The sequence below is a fragment of the Rhyacophila brunnea genome, unplaced genomic scaffold (genome assembly GCF_057557595.1).
Source record: "Rhyacophila brunnea isolate RB1 unplaced genomic scaffold, BYU_Rbru_1.0 scaffold_3, whole genome shotgun sequence".
NCBI classification, from domain to species: Eukaryota; Metazoa; Arthropoda; class Insecta; order Trichoptera; family Rhyacophilidae; genus Rhyacophila; species Rhyacophila brunnea.
The window spans coordinates 20,791,443-20,801,330 of record NW_028232965.1 but is presented as its reverse complement, the minus strand read 5'-3'; positions in this window follow the sequence as shown (position 1 = coordinate 20,801,330).

The following is a 9,888-nucleotide window of genomic DNA, read 5'->3' as shown; positions in this document are numbered from 1 at the left end:
AAATTCATTGGAAATACTGATATCGTCGGTAGCTGTGGAACCTAAGTATTTGAACCTGGTCACCAGCTCGACAGGCTAATTTCAACCCGCAGAGGAGTGCCGGCGTCAATGCATGCAACACTGTACATGGGTTTAATTTGCTCTTCGCCGCATTCAGATGAATACACACACGGCTCGAGTTTACGGCGAGCATAATTTTATTTATAATACAAATTTTAAAACCCAAAGTAAGTACCTAAGTAAGTAAGTACCTACCTACTACGTCTACAGTATTTTTAGTATTTTTGAAAAGATTCCTAATTAGTACCCATGGCCCCCACAAGGGGGGGGGGGGTGAGAGGGCTCTAGCCTGGGGGCCCAGCGTGACGAGTCGACCAGATAAGTGAGATAAACATAGATCATAAATTTGCTCTAATGGTAAAAGAGTCGCCTACGGCGCTATTTTACTACATTGATATTAATAATTAAAAATATTTGGTTGTACGATGCAATTTTTAACTGTATTTTAATGGATGTACCTACATATTAAAAATACAGAAAATCGCTCAAATTCCACCTTAATTTTACCACGTACACCATTTGGAAAACGCTACTGCAGCGAGTCACACTGCCTTTACCCTTAGCGATAGGTAGGGGGGCCCGCCAAACATCTTAGCCTGGGGGCCCGCTTCAGGATGTGGGGGCCATGTTAGTACCTATTTAGTTATGTGATGGTGATATATAATATATGCTATACTTATATGACTGATAGTTACATGAAATCATTTTACTTTTAAAATATTGTAAGAAGTAGCGAAGTTCCGGAGGGTTGTAGGCGGCTTAGCAGACAGGTATCTGGCGCAGCTAAACGAAGGGCGGCGAGAAAAGGCAGGGCGGATATAGCTGCCAGTTGCCGGAAACTCTGCCCGAAGCACTTGTTTGGTCGATTATCTTGTTAGCCTTAGCAGACATGACACGGGCTTATTGTTTTACACGGAAGCTTTCATGAAAATTTTTTGTTTTTTTAATCTCTAAACGGAGAGAATCACGAAAGCTTACTCGGTTGGCCTACAAAAATATTTTTTTTCTGCACTTAGGACATTCGTAAGTAACATTGTATTATTAGTTTTTATTATTACTGGGTAAGTATATTGAATATAGTATACAAGATTTAAGAATGCAGTAGGTATTATTTTGTTCTTGTCTTGAATTAGCCTTAGAAAACTATTAGAGATATTCAAAGGCTCGTTTATTTGACGCAATCAATCCATCAGAAGATTTAAATGGGGGGCCTCGAAACGGTTCAAACCTTTCACATAATTATTAAATAATACTATAATGTTAGAAAGATGCGTTACACAAATTGCGTATAAAATATAACTCCAAGCACAACACTCCCTGCAACCGACAACAAAAAGAAAATCTATATCATGACCACTTAAATAGATATGTAATTGTACACAAAAAATAAACCAATAATATTATTTTATTGTGTTATCCTGTCACTAGGAAAGAGATATATTGCTATTTTTATATTAATTAGGTATGGCTGTTATTTTATTTTATCATAGAGGGCCACTACCTCGGGTCTCCAGGTCTCCAAGTCCGACAATGGTCAAATATCATTGGATCCAGTGGTGTTAGTATACGCAACCTACGGGAAAGTTTCAGGAATTACTTACCGAATTTGTTACTAGAATTATCGTCACATCGTATAGTGTTTAAATATAGAGATTTTTACTAATAGTGATATGTATATTTACATAGTGTATTTACAAAAAAAATCTTTCGCGTGTAGGTTTATGACAAACATCTAATAAAATTGAATATGTATATACAATTTAATACTATTTTAGGTGATAGAAAACTGGACAATGAACACTGATAAAAGTGATAAACATAATTATTATGTACATTAGTGATCACTGACACTTGATTTTTTATATTATTTGTTATAGTGTATTATGTGATAAGTAAATGATTGAACTAACGCGCATCCTGCAGGATATCGCCGTTAAAGATAGTCCAGCTAGAACGTTCGCTGTCTGGCCTATCTACTTCCGGTTGCTATAATATATAGATAATTATACGGATGTCCACTAGTGTTAATTATATGGCAAGATTATTTGAATAGAACCGTTTGACAAGTTTAAAGAAATGTCGTTAGAAGATGGTAAGACGTCAAGCTTTCAAATTGTTGTATATTTTTTTTACCCACAAACGGTTACATAATTCAAATACAATATCTTCGCCACTCAAATGCAGTTGCTGTCCATGTTGACAACATCTCGTATAATTGTTATATTATATTATAACCATTCACCCATTTCGATGCACTCCTGATATCGTTCCGGAACGTCCTGCTCATTTCCGCTAACCAATAGGTATAAATATTATTTTTATTATAAGCTTGATAATATACTCTTCTTTTCTCACAATTGTGACATTTCTCTCAACAAATACCTACTGGTTATTGCCAAGTACTCATTGCGCCACGAATCTCTGGGTGATATGACATTATCCATGTCTACCGCTGAATGAATGCTCCCCTGAATGAAGGTAAGAAATCCTCAGATCCCACAGCTGTTGATTCTGTGTATGAGAATCTTATAATATGTAGGATTTACCTTTTTTGAGATGCCACATTTAATCTGTATTAGTTTTAATTGGGTTATAACTTATGTCTTATATGGTCAGATTCACAATAATACCCACACCATAAGTTGTTTTGCAGGTTTAGCCAATTATTAAAATATCAGGCCGTTTATGTTTCATGTGCTCCTTTGAACTCTATGCACTTACCATCTACTTAACTTATTTAATTGATTTATTATTATTATAAGTGATTTTGGTAAAATAAATTCGCACCGGTCAATTATCACGTACACTGGAAAAACCTGTTTTCTTGTAATTCTTGATGAGCTAAAAATACTATATGTATACCAAAAAGGCGCTCGAATCACTCTGTGCGGATCACTGGATTACGGTGTAATGTGTAATAGTTTTCTTTTACCGAGTCTTTAAAAAAAACGATAGCTAAGAATGTGATAATATGATAATAATTGTACAATAGTTAATTATTAGTGCGAACCGGTTGTTATTTTATTGCAAACATCCCTATGGTCATCTTTGTACATCTCAACCGGACACTGCACAGTCACACATAGAGAGATAGTAAAATGCATGTGCATTGTTAACTTATTTGAAATATGAATGTAAAAATGTTTTTGACAAAACTACATAGTTAAATATTCTGATATTATTTGTTTTTAGAATTTTGTCGGATTATATTAAGACGGTCACAATTACATTATTTATATAAAAATCATCCAATTTACAATATGATATTGGGCTTATATATTTTATAAAGGAATGAATTAAACTTAAACTAATTAAAGTTCGATTTCAATAGCAAGGTAATATTTTTTAACGGACAAAAATTAACTATCTAGTAGGTACGCAAATGTTTGAATTTTTCTATTATTTTTTTGAAATAGGTAAGTTCCTACTAGTAATTAAATTATATTTTAAATACAACAGTCTAATATAGGCTTATTATGAATTGCAGAATATCGTTCTCATTTCTCATTTTTGATAAAGTTATAGGTAGTTGGTTGTTTTTTTTTGACGAAACATTTTGAACAATTTTTCACATTTGAAAATCATGAATAGATTCAAATCGTCAACAAAACATGCAGTATGGATCCATTCCAATGAAATTGTTATGTGAATATTGAAGTATGAATTTTGAAATACACCGAAACAATAGCAATAACCCACGCTTGTAATAATGCCATATCTAGATTTGCATTATTCTGCGTGCGTAGCCACTTGAAAATTCAATCGAAACTTTGTGTTGGATGAATTGGGTTTATTTCTCATATCAATCGATTCTAGTTATGTATGTATTATACACCTATTCAATTGATATGATTTGAAACACGCTTCATGATTCCTTTTCATGGCATTTTGGCTACAGGAGCAACACAAAGACTGAGAAGAGTAAATCATTCTGAGCCTACTACCTACCCATGTCCTATAGTCAAAATACCTATGTCCAACCTCGAGTAGGCTGTGGTCTACTATCCAGTATCAAAACTGGCAGTTATCTATCGTACTCTTCCATTGCCATTCTTTGATTTAAATAAAAAAAAATCTATTTGTTTCATGAGACTGATGCGTTATAAATTAAATAATACGTCATTTTCACCAGCACAATGGAATACTTCATTTTCCATCCGTCGTGAAAATGGCAAGTTTTGGCCACCTGTTGCACTCATTGTACTCTAATTCAAAGTTTTCTTTTACTGTGAAAAGAGCTTACTGCGTGATGGACATGGGGATCTAAATAGAAATGGTTTTTCCTCTTCGAAATATCAATGAAACCGTATTAGTAGGTATGTTAGAACTGAATGTACTCGCTTTTTACATTTTCACGACTCAATTCGTGTAGATCTATGGTGCGAAAGACAAAAACTCTTCCCGCGATCGACGCGTTAGACATGCCTGTTACAGTCTTAGGTCAGTGGTGCACAACCGATATGAAAGAAGAGCCAAATTTATCCATTTTATAATTATTCACGGACCGCAGTGGGTAAAAGTGTTGAAAAATAATTATATATTATTACTAGAGGAGACATGCATTTTATTAATTTGCACGATATAACTTAGTATATAGGAAATAAGAAATTTGACGTATTTAATGAAAAATTTGGTGATAAAGTCCTTCTTATTTTGGGCCGCAACAGATGCTATTTTGGGCCGAGGTTTGTGTATCACCGATATAGGCTATTTGATTAAGAAGAATTGTAATAATATTTATATTAACAACACACAAGTTATAATAAGTTCATTTTGTCGAATCCTATAAAAAATAATTCTAATCCAATGTCGTACTCTTTGCAAGATTAAAATAGTTAAACCCATTAAAATAGTACTTCATAATACTATTATGCAATAAACAGTAATGTTGGTATGTATGAAGGATAGTTAAGGTACACGTTTTGACTATTTATATAGGTAGGTATATATTATATACTAATTAAATATTAATGGATAAAATGGCTGGATAAAAATCATCTTGATTGTAATAATTTCCATTCAACACTGTAAAAAATAGACTATAATATTATTATTATGTATATACAGCGACATCTACCTACGCAAATAAAAGTGGAGATAAGTATTTTTATTGTCCAGAGATTTGATAGCGAATGTAGCCACGGGAAAAATGAAGATAAAATAATATCATGCGATATTGTATGGGATTAAAATAAATGCATCAGTAAATTAATTTCATAATTAAGCCAGAAATCTGAGCATAATATGCACTTACCAAAAAAAAAACAATTAATGTAATTACTAATTAGTTTTTTAATAACCGTGTGTATTCTTTCATGTGAAACAATAAATTATTGATAGCTGATTCCCCCCCCCCCCCTTCCACTAACTATCCTCCCGCAATTGTGCATCATTAGTGGTACGCGACCAAACGAAAGTGGTTTCAATACTCAGTTTTTAAAAGGGAAAAGAGCATTCGTTTATTTTAAGAGGGAGGCCCTTGGGCCAAAACGATTTATTGTCTAAAACCATTACAGCATCACGACCCAAGTGGTGAACCTCTTTGCACCCTCGCGATCTAATAGCCCTCTAACTGTCTGGTATGTAAAACCAACTGCGATGCTTGTAGCTGGAAAATGTATAAATGAGCATTCCCAATAAATATATGAAAAATGCTTTTAAGAAGAAAAAAAGAAGATTAAGACACAATAGGATGTGGAGGTATATAATTGCAATATGTATAATAATTAGTACTTTTTGACATTTCAAATATGCTACGAGATAAGTAAGCAGTGAAGAATTGTTAGTAGGTACAAGTCGGTTTACTTTACAGTTAGCCAAGCTGGAACCGCGCCAATTTTCATGGCCGATTTTGGCAAAATTCATGAATTCAAGAATGAAAACCAAAGCTAACCTAACAAATAATCCAGTATACCGGCTATTTTCAAAATTTGTTTGCCGCTGGCTCCATGTACCGACAAGAACCGAATTGCTTAATGAAATGATATCTATTATAAATAACTATTTTTTTTTAACGAATAATTCAGAAGATTTAAGAATGTAGCAATCTTTTTATTGAACATATATAATTTGGAAACACTTTTGAGAAATATATAACCAATAGAAAAAAATATTTTTACGACACCCAGCAGGATTCAAACCTGCGTCTCTCGGGATTCGCGTCCACGTGCATTGACTACTATGATATATGAGTCTTATCTAATTACGACGAATTTTAACTAATGGTTAGTACAATACTCTCTGAAGCGCTTTCTAAATTGAGTTAGGTGCTATTGGAAATCGGCTTTTGTATTTTAAATCAAAGTAGGTATTAAATTACCTTAATTACTAAACGACGTCATGGCTCTACGATTTTCTGTTGTAACTTACTTGAACTTGCTAATAATTTAATTAACTATTTTTTTTATTCAACGAATAATTCACAAGATTTAAGAATGTGGCATTATTTTTATTGAACATAAGTACAAAATTTGAAAACACTTCTGAGAAATATATAATCAATAGAAAAAAATCTTTTTTGGAATTAATTCAGACGTTTAGTGTCTTTAGAATGACATATATCCAATATACGAAATCAGTATATTATTGTAACAGTTTATTGATTCTATTACCTACTCCAGGTTTTCCTACCCAGGGTTTCTTCTAGGCGCAGTAAAAAACGATCACCCGAAAGCTTGTGAGATGTGTTATAATTATTGAAGACTTGAAAGATTTTCTGGGTCGATCCAGCACTATCCATTATGACTCCCATAACCCATCTACTTCCAGAAATATGTGAAATATATTATAGTATATGAAAATATTTTTTATTATTATTTATAAATGAGGATTTTATGTTCTATTCAAATTTAAAATTTATTGATAAAAAATATTTTCTAAAAGAATCGCCCGTAATCCATTACAGAAAATCATAAATGCAATTGCATGAATGCCTTCAAGTAGCTTTAACCCCCCAAAGTTTAGTTTATAAAATAGAATTGTGACCAGAGGCCCTTACAACCCTACATTTTTCGAGTAAATACATTATAATATAATAAGATCTCTAGCATCCATCGATGAAAGCGTAGTTCAGTTACACCCTTTTTGAGTTTTATGCTTGCATTACCTATTGCCTAAATTTATTTATGTATAGTCACTCATAATCGTGATAAGCATTCGATTAATTTAATTTCGTATTAGTTAGTACCTATTTCAGATTCTGGTAATTTCAGGACTGGTTGATCATTAATCTTAGACTAGATAGGGACCAACATTAATGATTCCGTTTTTTTTTTGAAGGGGTCTTTCATATTATATATCGTAATATTTTGGGAAAAACAACCTGTGCTCTGGACTTTAGATTCGACAGTGATAAAAACGACATATATGCGTTAATTTTCCTTCTGATTTAGTGGTTTCAAACAAACATTGCGTAATTTACCAATACCTATATTGAAACGATTTTGAATTGGTATGTACTTCAGAGTTTTTCTATTATAAATTTAAAATGCTTTATTATTTCATTAATACCAGTAGGTAACAGTTTGAATATTTTTTTAATTCAATCACAAAAAGGTGACAATGTGTATTTTATCGGAAACTTTCGCAAATTTTCGTATAAACCCGGAGATAATCGAAATCGACTATTTACATAAATCCTGGTAAAATTCAACATCTGTGCTAGGTACCTAGTACCTATTAATAAAATCGGAGTGTACGTTTATCCGTTTCAGTTTCTTCTGGTATATCAATGTTAATGAAAGTTGCACAGTTTTTAGACTACATTAGTACTAACTTAGTAAAGTTTCATCTGGATAACTCAAACGGTTCCAAACTTTAAAAATAAAACTTAGGTAATAACGCATTAGGTAGTTGTCAGATAACAGCGGTAGAGTGGTGAGATGAGGTGCGGGAAGAGGATAGTGCCTCTAAAACTAACCGTTGTTTATCTGATTGATGCAAATCAGTACCTACCTTTATTTCTTTTGCTCTGTTTATCTGTCGGTATTTTAAGCAGTAGAAGTCATGAGCCAGAGTTAGTTTTATATAAAGCCCTATTGACTGTTAAATGAAAAATAACAACCGACCACCATTTAACACTGTTATCCAAGCTATGTGGATAACAGGCACCGCTAGCTCAGGGTACTGGGTTTCCACACTATCTCTCTGATGAATTCCAATCCTGTTACGGAAAGGACCATCGAAATCAATTGGTATTCGATGGATAATGTTTACCATACCGCTGCAGGAGTTAATTGCGAGCACTGAAAACTTGACTCTATTGGACGCCAAAGCCTTTTCTATGAAAGAAAAGAACATAAAAGAACATACTATTATGGGATACAATTAAATTAAATGAAACACCGTGATAATTTAACCTCACTGTATTTAATGAAAATGTAATTAAAAGTCAATGGTACAAAAATGGCGACATGACGCCATAGAAAAATCACCACCGTTCATAAACGACGATGTTAAAATACATAAATATTTACGTTATACAAAAGACACAATATTAGCGTCTGCAAACTAAAATATTAACACAATAAGTTCTCAGCAACTAACCTAACTTAAACCAAAATATCCACATGTGAGTGAGGTTATAATTAAAACAAATACTTAAAATTAATTAATACTAAAAAAATGAAATTGAAATGTATTTACAGCCGCTTGGCAATTGCCAAGCGGGAATCGCTCCTCCCACGTCCTCTCGTTCCCAAGGGTCAACCAGAAAAAAAGGAGATCCAAACAAAATTCGATCGCCTGACATCGATTCCCCCCACCACTTATCCAACCCGGAAGCTTGAAGTGCCAACCGCAGGATTTTTGTGTTGCCCGCGAGAGAAAAACCTCTCCACTAATTATGATTGTTAATTAGCCCGTTGGTGACGTCTGCAACGTCACATGACATACCTACATATTTCGTTTCTAGATACGTAATAATGGATGTTTAACCCACATATTTTAGTGTCGGTAGCTTTAGGCACTTTTATACAATGACATTAATATGGACGAAGCATCTGGAAAAAAAATGACACTCACTTTTTTGTCGGGTATGCCGAATGGCATAATCTGTTCTAACGCCATTACAATAAAGGTGATATTGCTATAAATTCCCGATGCTGTTTGTCGGGTCTGCCGAATGGTTCGGTTCGAACAGGTTCGCTCAAATGAACATTGACACTAGAAACACTGTTCTAACGCCATTACAATAAAGGTGATATTTCTATAAATTCCCGATGCGTGATATCGCATAATGGAAATTGCGTGACGTATACCTATGCATGTGCGAATGTCGCTATGCACGAATTTACTTGCTAGCTACTGTATTGAGTGCGTTGTCCATTAATAATGTCGTTGCTTTCATATTAATTAAATGTCGCATAAAAATGTCCACATTTTGTTATTGGGAGTTAGACCTTCGTGATTGCTTGCTAATTGGTTTTATCGAAATACTGGTAGGTTATGAGGTTTTGTGTACTTGGAAATTTAATGATGCCATCAATCGTTTAATAAGAAGCAGGTTTATGGGGATACTTTCAATATCAAGTTGGCTTTAGTTTGCCAGTCCAGTAATGAACGAATCACACAATGTGAAATGAAACATTTCACGTGAAATTTACAGTAATATGTCATGACAGTTGACTGCTGAGATCGTTAAATGTAATAGCTTTCGCAAAGTTCAATGACTATGGATCCACAAATAGCGGAAAGCATCAATAATATTGTTTCGAATGAAGCTTAGATGTGAGAAAATCGAAGTAACCAATTAGCGGGCGCTGGTTTGTGGCTCACGCATAGATTTCAAAATCCAACGATTCTCCATATTATCACGTCTAATAGTCACAG